At 41.0% G+C, this 12,509-nt stretch overlaps 1 long non-coding RNA gene across 7 annotated transcripts in view; it reads right to left on the bottom strand.

The window, feature by feature from the left end:
* LOC148116461 (uncharacterized) overlaps positions 1 to 11,267 on the bottom strand; it is a 62,971-nt gene extending 51,704 nt beyond the window's left edge. For 2 of the 7 annotated variants that reach the window (XR_015729540.1, XR_015729542.1), the window contains exons 1-4: positions 8,711 to 9,198; positions 8,512 to 8,577; positions 3,187 to 3,490; positions 2,141 to 2,206 (exon numbers count right to left, since the gene is read on the bottom strand). This is a non-coding gene — a long non-coding RNA (uncharacterized LOC148116461). The other 5 variants (XR_015729536.1, XR_015729538.1, XR_015729541.1 and 2 more) reach the window with 5 other exon arrangements.
* Between the last annotated feature and the right edge of the window lie 1,242 nt (positions 11,268 to 12,509).

Genomic DNA, 12,509 nt, shown 5'->3' with positions numbered 1-12,509 from the left:
CAAAATATTATTAAGAGCCTGAATGAAATGAGAATTTAGTAAAAGTTATTTTACTAAACTTTACATTTAGGCAATATGAGGTTTATAAAGGAAATCAGCAACTTTGTGAATGGTGATTTCATGGAATCTCAATTAAGAAAAAAAATTGTAACATCTATTGTCACATCTACTGCTGTACTAATTATAAGATGCTGGAATGTTAAATAAGAAATTAAATAGATTTTGGAATAACATGAAAATTTGGCTTTGGTTGGTAAAATATAGTAGCTGCAGAATAAAACATTCTTGGTAAGAAAATGCGTTGCTTATAAGCATATCTTTTTAAAAATTAAGTAGAAATCCAGTACAGATATACCTGGATTCATAATACTGTCATTGACTTGCAAGAAAAGATAAGAAGACCAAGAAGCAAGAACTCATTAAGTCATGCAAAAATACTGGGGACAACTATTCAATGGGAATAAATATAAGAAATGTATAACTAGAAGAAATAGAAAATGGGAGATGTTGATTGCTTGAAGTGAAGAAGACTTAAGATATCCATCAGTGAAAGTTAAAAAGAGTGCAAAAGCCAATATTCTCTTCAAAAGTAAAAGAACAACAAGCAAACAAAATATAAGATCATGTCAATAGGCAATGCAAATAGGCAAAAAAGAAGTTTAAGTAATAACAGACTCAGCTTCCTAGGCTCAAAAATTCAGAGATAGTAACATGAAAAGGTAATATCTGCCATTTGGGAAAAGGACTGTGACAAATGTATATAAAAGTTTAAAATGCAGAAATATATGTATAATGTCAAGGTTATTATCTTCTCAGTTCTGTGAAATGTGTGGATTATCAGAAAGGCTGAGCAAAGATGAAAGATGGCTTTGAGCTGTGATGTTGTAAAAATGGTTGAGAACACTTTGGGCTACAAGAACAAATCATCCAATCGTAAATGAAATAAAATCAGACTGTGATGCTTGGAAAAATCAAAGGCAATAAAAATGAGGCTACAGACGACAATGTGGCTAGATATTGGTGAGACAAACATATGTTTAAAATAACTCAAGCCATTAGTACTGACAAGTCTGGTGAAATGATCAGGTCATTCTGGACAATTGCACAATGCAGCCTCATGTTGCTTCCAGCTGTTTCTCCAGCCAACTTCAGAAATTCTAGTCCAGACTGCAGTGGGAAGGCAACAAAACTTATGTTTATTGTGGATTTGGCTACTACAAGACCTCATTGGTCATTCCACTGCTTCTTATCCTTCCCATCCATGAAGCAAAGGCAAGTCAAGAAACAACAGAATGACTGTCTGGTGGACTCCTTCTCTGATGAGAGGGACTTTTGGAATGTTCTGCCTTTACCACAGAATATTTTTTTGGCTAAGTCTACTAAGTTTCACATGCATTACTGAAAAAAAATCCCTTGGAATTTGGTTGTCTTATATATGGACTTGGGGAAAAAGCACAGTAAAAGTTTTTAGAATGCTGCTAGTATTTTTTTCTCAAAAATAAAACTTGCAATAAGTGAGTTCTGGTAACTGTATAAAATATTTTTAATTTATTCAATTTATATGGACACCCATCTCAAATAATTTCCACATCACTGTTGTTAATTGCTCCTGCATTTTGCTCAGTGTTCTTTGATATAACTGAACAATTTTGATGACATTCCTACTTAGGGATATTCCAATCCATTCATTAATGATGTATTTTAACTAATACAATTAACACTGAAATGCCATATAATTATTTGCAAATTGATAGCAGGGTCACAGACTCATGATTTCTCGGATGCTGACTATTGTGGAGTTAATCCTAAAACAACTACTATGTCAGAAATTGCAAGCAAGGAGATAAAAGCTGATTCCATTATTAAGCAAAGTTATGTCACTGTTTGGGCCACACTTGAAGAGGGTAAACATTCTGTTACTTATAAATAATAATGGAAATATATTTGAACTGGAACAGGGTTCCTCGAGAATATTTAGAGAATAAAACACATGTCTTAATAGCAAAAGTTCATCTGCAAATTTTGTGGATCTTTCTAGGTGAAATTGTCACATATAAATGCCTAACTCCAATACCACCTCCTACTTGGTAGAGTAAGGGTTAACACCCACACCCTCACCTTTCCCACAACTCCTCCTTACCTTTAGCCACGTCTCCCTAGTACTTAAGCGACATACACGAGGTACTGGGGTGCACTGCAACTTCACCTGTAAGAGAGAAAAGTTGATTCAATAAATATGATTGGAACATACCATTGATTCTGAGTATTTCTTGGGCTAGATCTTCGTATTTTAACAAAATGGTAGCAGAGGATGGTTATTAGCCCAGATACTCCAAGGTATGTCTGAACACATCAAGCTGCAAGAAACCAAAAGGAGAGCAATCACACGAGCCTTCGCGAAGAAGATGGGAGCTCAATTATCGCCCACAGGCAGCAACCAAAAGGAAACTCCAACTAAAGACAAACATGATCCCGAACCAAGCACTCCAACCGAAATCGAGGAGAGAAGAACCGAGAGAGAAACCTACACAGAGGCCATCTCTAACAAGGAAGATGACCTCAGAAGAAACCTGCTAAAGCTGATAGAATCTACCCCAACTGACCAGGACCTCGTCGCGAACCTCCGAAGCCTAATCAAGGACTGTGGAGCAGTGACCGGAGAAAATGAACCAGAACTGAAGTGAGCAAGCACCAACCCGGTAAGAGACATGCCAACTTACCCCATTCCCACCGAGGAGGTCGAGCCAGATTTCACGCCCTTTTTGCGGTGGCCATCTTGGACAGTGACATCACTAGAGATGGCCAACCAATCACCAATGGGGACCCGGAATTCAAACCCACCGGCGGGAAACGAGGCCTACTCATGAGTAGATGGGGCGGACACCACCAACAATGGGGAAGAACGCGACGCCGACCCCAATGAATTGCCTACCGAACTAGACATTGACAGGGCCATACGAACTTTAACCGCAGCCTTCGGCCCAAATCTAAAAATACCCAAGCTATACCCGGACACCCCGGAGAAGTCTGGGGGAACAACCAACGCGTGAAGAACCTCGGCCGGAGCATACCCAAGGGATGCAACCACCACCACAAGGGCCCCGACTCCAACACAATACTCATGGGCCCACCCTACACTGCAAACGACACCTGTGCCGGATCCCGGAAAACAGACCGGACACTCACCAACCCAGCAGACATCGGCGAGCCATCTGGAACTCTTGATGACCGAAGACTTCGACCTGGGCCCAGTCAACAGACTGAACGCTGGACCAGATCACCTGGACCTCCGCCCGACGACCGCAGGCCTTACGGATCCCACAAGGTTCCCGAGGGACATCCCGATGACTCAGACAACGAAGGGCTCCCAAGGTGAAACCAAGACTTCATACAGACGAGTGGGGACTTCACCCAGGAGCTATGGCAGCGAGCTCCTTCCCCGGCGACTGCAGAGCGAAAATGATCCTTGAGCATGCACAGAACCAACCACCTAGGAAAGAAGAAAAAAACATAGAAGCATGCCTGTTTAAACTACCGGCCAGCATACCAGTGCCATATTGCGAGTTCCCTTACATCCTAAACCATGGACAGTGCCCACCTGTAAGTAATCTCTCACACAACACTGGGACTTTACCAATAGACTTTCCAAAACTAAAATTGGATGGGACGAATCTCCTAGAATGGAACCAACAGCTCCAGGTCATTTTCTTAAAGGAGAATATATTATTTTTAATTACTGACCCCCCAGAAAAACCTTGGACATTTGAAATAGACTGTTTACACCATAAAGCATATTACCTATTGATAGCCAGCATATACCCCAGCATTAGTCACCACCTGACAGTGCCAGAATTGATACATAAACTGTTTAGCCTATTTTATAGCAAGAGTAGGGCAACCACACTAGGATTTCTAGGGATTCCACTCTGCCAGGCTTAAAGCAGAGGTATCTATGAGTGAACATTTACTCACACTCAATACCACTAGGGCTGAATTACTGCAGAGGGGGAAAATCATAACTGAAGAAAGTATGAAAAGCAGTTATCAATTCCCTGGACCCAAGCTGGGACAATTTCGTATCGCAACTAGACAGCCTCAGCATAGAACACCTATCTATTGAAAATCTAACAAATAGACTAATAGCTGAGGACAACTTAAGAAAAGACCGATCACAGTCCCACAGAGATCACAGAACTGACAGGAGGTTAGGTTCCCTAGACAGGAGCAGCAGCACACCCGAATGCTACCTATGTGGCTCCAGGAATCACTACAAGAGAGATTGCCCCAGAAACATCTGAGGTAGGGAACACAGCCAGTGCAAGGACAGACTAGGGTACAGACAGAGACATTTATTTATTTTTTATTTATATTTGAATTTATGTATCGCCCTTCTCCCCCTAGGGACTCAGGGCGGTGAACAGCCGAAATTAAAATACATACAATATAAAAGTTAAGATAGCTAAAATAAATTAAATCAATCGGCCCCCAATTTAAAACCACAAAGCTATACAATTAAAACTAACCCATAAAAAAAAACTAATTAGGCTAGGCCGGCTTGCTGAAATAGAAACGTCTTCAGGGCCTTACAGAAAGTGCGGAGATCCGGGATCAGTCTTATTCTGGGAGGATGCCCCCACAGAGAAGGCTCTCTCCCTGGGGGGCCACCAGCCGACATTGTTTGACCGATGGCACCCTGAGGAGGCCCTCTCTGTGAGAGCATATTGGCTGGTGGGAGTTATCGGTAGCAGAAGGCGGTCTCATAAATACCCTGGCCCTAAGCCATGGAGCGCTTTAAAGGTGAGAACCAACACCTTGAAGCACACCTGGAAGACCACCGGGAGCCAGTGCACTCGCGCAGGAGAGGTGTTATATGGGAGCGCCATGTCGCTCCTGTAATCACCCGCACGGCCGCATTCTGGACCAGTTGGAGCCTACGGGTGCTCCTCAAGGGGAGCCCCATGTAGAGAGCATTACCATAGTCCAGGCGCATTCCCCAGAATGCGGATTCAGGTGCAGGGACTCTCCCAACCCCAACAGCAGAAGAGATCACAGATATAGCTCCCGGGATAGCCACTCAGGCTCACTCTAGGGTTTTGAGGACGGGGGCACGACAACAAACGAGTAAAGAAAGAGAACATTTGGCTGTTAGACTCAGATGCAACCAACCACACCACCTACAACACCAACTTACTCTCCTCATTCACAGAGGAAAACTTCATGATTAAAATAGTGAACGAAAACAACGTCAGAGTGGGGGGGGGAAGGGAAACATAAACATACCAGAGATTGGAGAAATAGAGGGGGTCTTATTCGTGCCAGAGATCCCATACAACATACTGGCCGCCATGCAGCTAAGCAAGGACACAGACATCAAAGTCACTTTCAAGGCAAGACAGGCACACATGGTCAAGAATGGAAAGGACATAGGGGAGGTTATAATTAGTGATGGCCTGCCATACTTCAAAGCAGGCAACATTAATCACCTAAGCATAAACACTAACTCAGCGGCAGAGCAGGAACAGACGTCTTCCGAAGACGATAGAGAGAACAATGATGAAGTAGAGGGGGACAGCCACCAAGAGACAAGGGGCAGCTAACATAACCACGAGCCCATTGACGACAACAAACTCTAGTTAGGTAAACCCGTACATGACAACTGTGTAACACCTCCTACACAGGAAGCTAGGCCACATTAGTTTTCCTGTTGTACAAAAGATGACAAAATGTACTGATGTTTTAAGAGTAAAGAATTGTGAAAACTATCTCGAGTGCTCAATCTGTAAATGTTCCAAACTGAAAACAAAACCGAGACCAAAGAAGTCAGTATGCACAACCGACTCTATTTTTCAATTAATACATATGGACCTAGTGGGGCCTCTAAAACCTTCTATCAAATACAAAAAAAGATTCTTCCTAACTATCGTAGATGACTACAGCCGCTATGGCTTTGTATACACCATCAACCATAAAAATGAGGTGTATCAAAAATACAGGGAATTTTACAAAAGGGTAGAGGTCCAACACAACACAAAAATAAAACAAATAATGACTGACCGAGGTTCTGAGTTCCTATCAAGGGACTTCTCAAGGTGGTTAAGGGAACATGGGGTACTGCATTATACATCCTCGCTGTTCTCCGCATTCCAGAACGGAGTAGTAGGACGAAAAAACAGCACATTACAAACTATGATGAGGTGCGTCCTGGAAGATGCGGGACTAGGGCAATCCTTCTGGTCAGAAGCACTTCTCTATTGCAACTACACACTTAACAGGTTGTGGTCTAGCATAATAAACACAACTCCCTACGAGCTAATGTATAGGAGGAAACCCAACATAGCCCACTTACACATGTTTGGGGTCACAGCCGACATACATATCCCCAAACAACTAAGGAGAAAGGGAGATAAAGTGTCTAGGAGGCTTAGGTTTATGCGATACGAGCCAGGGACCAAAGGGTACAGATTCATCGACAATCAAAATAGGTTCATAATATCTAGATCAGCTGATTTCCACGAGCACTCTAACTGGTTGAGAATACATTTAAATGAAGTGTTCCACACACACAAACTAACAAATAGCCAACAGGGCACAGACACCAAGGAGGACAGGGAATACCAAAAAATCAAGCCTAGGCATCAAGATGTCAGCATCAGTGAGTGGAAGGAGAATCACCCAACACTAAAACTAGACGCCCTCACTGCAAAGGAAGCCAGGTACCTACACGAATCAGTCATGCCACCAGACAGACCATCAGGACAAACAGGAACAAAAAGCCCAACAAATTCAAAGACTTCATCATGTCCATACATACAGACAGCCTAACACCAAACACATGAAGAAGTGCTTAAATTACCCCAGGGGGAGAGAACAAAGTGGGAACAAGCTATGAAGAAGGAAATGAATAGCCTCAAAGAACTAGATGTATACACAACTTCTGAGGTTCCAGATGGTAAAACCCCAATTGGAACTAAATGGATATACAAGATCAAAACTCTGGATGACAATGAAACACTATACAAGGCAAGGCTAGTGGCACAGGGGTTTGCACAAAAATATCCAGAAGACTACACTGACACATACTCCCCCACCGTCAGAGCTGAAAATGTCAAAAGTGCTTTAGTAATAGCCTCCATTTTAGGGCTCGAGGTGTACCAATTTGATGTGCAGACCACATACTTACATGCCAAGCTCAACAAAAGGATCTATGTTAAGGCACCACCAAGCATAAAGCCACAGGAAGGTAACACATGGTTTCTGAACAAAAGCCTGTACGGGCTCAAACAATCAGGGAAGAGGTGGTATGAATGCTTGGCCAAAATCCTTAGAGCAATGGGCTTCACAGCCACATCTGCAGACATGTGCTTCTTCATAAGGAGAGAGAAGGACTCTGTCGAATATGTCCTCGTTTATGTGGATGACATATTGTACATAGGCAAACAGAAACACAAGTGTGACACATTTGCCGAGGAAATGAGTAAACATTTCTCCCTGAAAACTCTAGGCAAGATAAACAAGTACTTAGAGGTTCACATCGTACAAACTGAAAAAGGCTTCCGACTGTCACACAAAGAAAAAATCTTGGACCTGCTAGGAAAATGCAACATGAGTGACGCCAAGCCCTGCAATACCCCCATGCAACCTGAATTCCTGAAAAACATGCATAACGAGGATGAACCATTTACAGACAACAAGCTATACCGGCCAACCATAGGATCCCTACTATACTTTGCAAACTGGACAAGGCCAGACATTGCTCTACCTGTGAACCTACTATCCAGTATGTCAGCAAACCCACAACCTACCATTGGGAGGCAGTAAAGAGACTCCTCAGATATCTAAAATACAGCTCCAACGCATACCTAGGGCTTGAGCCAGAAACCTCCAAAGAAGCCAAACTCTCCTGCTACGCAGATGCTGACTGGGCAGGAGACGTGAAAAGCAGGAAAAGCACATCTGGCTACATCTGCTTTCTCAACAGCAGCCCTGTCCATTGGTACACCGGCAAACAGAACTTAGTTGCTACATCTACCACCGAAGCTGAGTTCGTGTGTATGTCTAAGGCCACAAATAACCTAACCTGGTTTGATGACTTACTGTCCAGCATTTGGACTGAGCCCTCATACCCCATCATCATCCACGAGGACAACAAAGCAGCTATCGAGATATCCAAGGCAGACGCAGTGGGTCAAACATCAAGACATATAGATATTAAACATAAGCACGAAAGACAACTCTCCAACATTGGATTTATTAGAGCTGCCCACTGTGAAACAGAGGAACAGATAGCTGATATACTCATGAAACCTCTACAGAACAAACAACACACTTACCTAAGATCCAAATTAGGCGTATGCTTGTAATATGTCTTTACTTGTGAATCCCACACCGACCCAGCTAGTTAGGCATTTAGAGGGGGTTTTGTCACATATAAATGCCTAACTCCAATACCACCTCCTACTTGGTACAGTAAGGGTTAACACCCACACCCTCACCTTTCCCACAATTCCTCACCTTTAGCCACGCCTCCCTAGTACTTAAGCGACATACATGAGGTACTGGGGTGCACTGCAACTTCACCTGTAAGAGAGAAAAGTTGATTCAATAAATATGATTGGAACATACCATTGATTCTGAGTATTTCTTGGGCTAGATCCTTGTATCTTAACAGAAATGAACTACAGGTTTTTTCTTTGCAATGGCAGCAACTTACCCTCTTCTCATGTGTAGTTGACTTGTGGTAACTTTCAGCAATTACTTACAAGGAAAAGCAATGTTAGGAAAGAATGTAGTATATTTTTAGATGATTTTAATACAATTAAGCAGCTGGAAACAGGGAGAAAAGCCAACACCATGTGATCTCACAGCTTTCCATGGACCACCAGTTAACACTTTGCAGACCTCTGTAGAAGGAGTGGTAGCTTCACTAATCATAAATTCTACCCTTTGATTATTTCAGATTCTTAAAAAAGCTATGTAAATGAGTTCTTATACCAGAACTTTCAAAACCAAAGAAAGAGAGAGAATAGTTGGTAGACAATTCATACACTCCTGGGCATGCTATCTCTTGCTTGAGATAAGATACAGGCATCATTATTAATTATTAATAGAATCCTTGCTTGGCAATTATATTCTTAACTCTGTGGTAAAACTCCCCACATATTTGAGATAATATATGGGTGGAGCATCTTCGTTAGGCATGCTTTGAATTGGCAGGGGTGTCTTGCTGACACATTTATCCTGTAGACACTCTTCTAGAGCAGACTTTTCTATTCACTCATCTTCTGCATGTGGCAGTCGCAACAAAATATTCTGGGAGGTAGCAATCGCAACACATCTGGAAGGCACCGAGTTGGGGAGAGCTGTTTTATAGCCCGATGGTATAGAAATTGAATCATTAAATTGTGATTTTGATTCTATTTTCAGTTCCTTGGTGTATGTGTATGGATGTGCATCTCTCTCTCTCTCTCTCTCTCTCTCTCTCTCTCTCTCTCTCTCTCTCTCTCTCTCTCTCTCTGTCTTCAGTTTGGTTCTAATTAAGTGTGTGTGTGTGAGAGAGAGAGAGAGAGAGAGAGAAAGAGAGAGAGAGATGGAAGAAAAGAAGAAATAGAATTTTTAAAATAAATCTTAGAAGGACTAAACTATAAAATTACATCATTTGATTGATTTGACCAAAATCATGCCCACTCTAGCTAACCTCACTAGGCAGAGACATACGAGAGCAGGCAGTTCCTAAATTAGAGAGGACTTTTTCTCAGAAAATAGGAAGTAGGGCAGGCACAGAATTTGTCTGTTGGGCCTAGTAAGTGGTAGAAGAATAAGAATGCTCTGAATAGCTGGGTGAAATGGGCAATAAAGACAGACATTCTTGATAACTGATTTTTTAAAATTTCTCCATCAACTCAAGGAAACCTAAAAATTGCACTTGTCTTTTTTAATAACCATTTTAAACTGATAACCGATGCTTAATTCGTAACTGATAATTATTGTAAGATCTTTTTCATCACTATTCTTGTCAATGTAGGCATCTCTCATTTTTTAACTGTGCACTTTTTGGCTCCTGAAAACATAGTTTTTCTCTGATAAATTTCATCCCATTGTTTTAAACCTATCACAATAGGTTTAAATAAAGAGCCCTGGTAGCGCAGCAGACTAAAGCACTGTTATTAACATCAGCTGCCTGCAATTACTGCAAGTTCAAATCTCACCAGGCTCAAGGTCAACTCAGCCTTCCATCCTTTCTAAGATAGGTAAAATGAGGACCCAGATTGTGGGGGCAATAAACTGACTTTGTATAAAATATACAAAAGTATGAAGGCTATTGCTTAACGCATTGTAAGCCGCCCTGAGTCTCCGGAGAAGGGCGGCATATAAATCAAATAAAAAAAAAAATCATTTTGAATTTTATTTCTGACTTCCTGTTTATAAACTGTTTCACTGTATTTGATTATCTGCAAATTCAGTAAGATTCTTTCCAGCTCCACATCCAAATAATTGGATTAAAAAAAGGATTAATTTCATGACACCATAATCAATACCTCTGTCCAATTTTAATGAAGAACCGCTGATGAGTTTTCTTTTGAAACTGCTATGAGTTTATATCTTGCAATCTAGCCAATACTAGTGTCCTAATTAGAATGCCATGGAAACTTCAGAGTCAAATAACCAGAAATAGTAAAACCAAATAAGCAAAATCATAATTCCAGTCCAGGTGAAGTTCAAATGAAACTGAATTTCTTAGCTTCAGGAGAAAAAGAGAAAGTATAATTGAAATCAGCAAATATAAACATTTCCAACATGGACATTTAACCATGCCAGGGCCGGATTTTCCTATAGGCTAACTAGGCTTCAGCCTAGGGCCTCAAGACCAAGAGGGGCCTACATTCAAATTGTTAACAAAATTAAAATTACACTTTCACTATAGGTGAAAGGGCCTCATAAGTGGAATAGCCTAGGGCCTCTTTTCATCTAAATCCGGCCCTGCACAGTGCTACAGATATTTCCAAAAATTCTATGAGATGGTTATGTTGGGAGGTTGTGACTGGTTCGGTGTCACATGTCATGAAAGTGGGGTCTACAATCTATATTTTCACATCACACTAATTCTTCTAAAATCCTCCATCCAAGCTTGAGGTCTTCCATCCCCATACCATTTTTAGACATGCTGAATTTTGAACTCCAATCTTCTGCAATCTAGAGCTTACTTTTATACATAAATTGTTATATAGGGGGCTTACCCATGCCATCAGTATTTCTTTCCTCATTGTAAGTAGTTATTTTCAAGTGTGAAGGAAGCAACAGAAATGTTCCAATTTTGTAATGAAATAACTTTCTGTGGTTCATTTGTTTGAATGAATTAACTTTTCTCTCCTTTGTGTCCCTAGTGTTTCCTTAGTAAACCTTTTAATTAGACAGGCTACTGATGTAAATCTAATTTACATCAGCAGGAAGAAATATTTGTCACATTCCAAAATGACCCTTAATATGAAACAGCAAAATGACTTAATTTTCACCCATAAAAATTGTTAAGGCAAAAGAAAACAACCAGGCAAATAATTTCAATCCTTGCTTTCTTTTATTTTTTGTAACTCTTCCTGCCCCACTTTGAATACCATGGTTTCTAAATATATGCTGCTTCTAATTGCAAATCCCACTATGTAGGTAATGCAACACTGAAATTGGATGGCTAATTAGATTTTACTACATTATATTATAATACCTAAATAAAATCAGAGTGAGGACAACGTTTCATGTATCATAACTGTGAACAGATGAAAAAATGGATGCATGTTCCTGTTCCTGAAATAATTTGCTTTCACCTGTACAAGCACATATACCTCCCAACTTAATAGGACTGTGTAAATTATTCACAAAATGTTCAAAAATGTGCAGAAACACATATGCAGCACTGTTTTTGGAACTATTAACGCAGCTGAATCTTTTCCTGAGCTACTTCAGAATCTGTTCCCAGCTGTCTTCATATGCATGTATGCACAGCCAGTTCATTTCACATTTTCCCATTGTTTTTGAATAATTAAAGTAGCCACATTGTTTTCCACCCTAAGACTGCTGCTTTGGAAATAGCTCCTGGATATCTTCATAGGTACATACCTATGAAGATATCCAGGAGCTATTTCCAAAGCATGGAAAAATCCAAAGGAAAGCAATACACATATGCAGAGGCAGCCAGCAGCAACTTTCGAAGCAGGAGTGCCTCTCCATGAAAGCCTGGAAAAAGATGCAGCTGCTTTCACCATTCCAAAACAGAGCTTCAGGCGTGTTTCTGCATCTTTTTGGAGGGAGCTGCAAAATCCTATCATTTTGATGAGCAAACCATCTTGGAAGAATCCTACTTGTGAGAAGGGGAGGAGGAAGATGTTCCCAGAACTACAGAGAAGTCTGCACCATGTGGCTCACAGACCACAGAGAGCAAAAGTTATTTATCATTATGAAGCTGGGACAAATAATGAATTAAAACAAATATCTGTTATGGAAAAGGGGAGGGGGAGGTT

Source organism: Pantherophis guttatus, chromosome 1 (assembly GCF_059756535.1).
Source record: "Pantherophis guttatus breed Tessera chromosome 1, ASM5975653v1, whole genome shotgun sequence".
NCBI lineage: Eukaryota > Metazoa > Chordata > Lepidosauria > Squamata > Colubridae > Pantherophis > Pantherophis guttatus.
The sequence above is the reverse complement of the archived record's forward strand: the minus strand, read 5'-3'. Positions and strand labels throughout refer to the sequence as shown.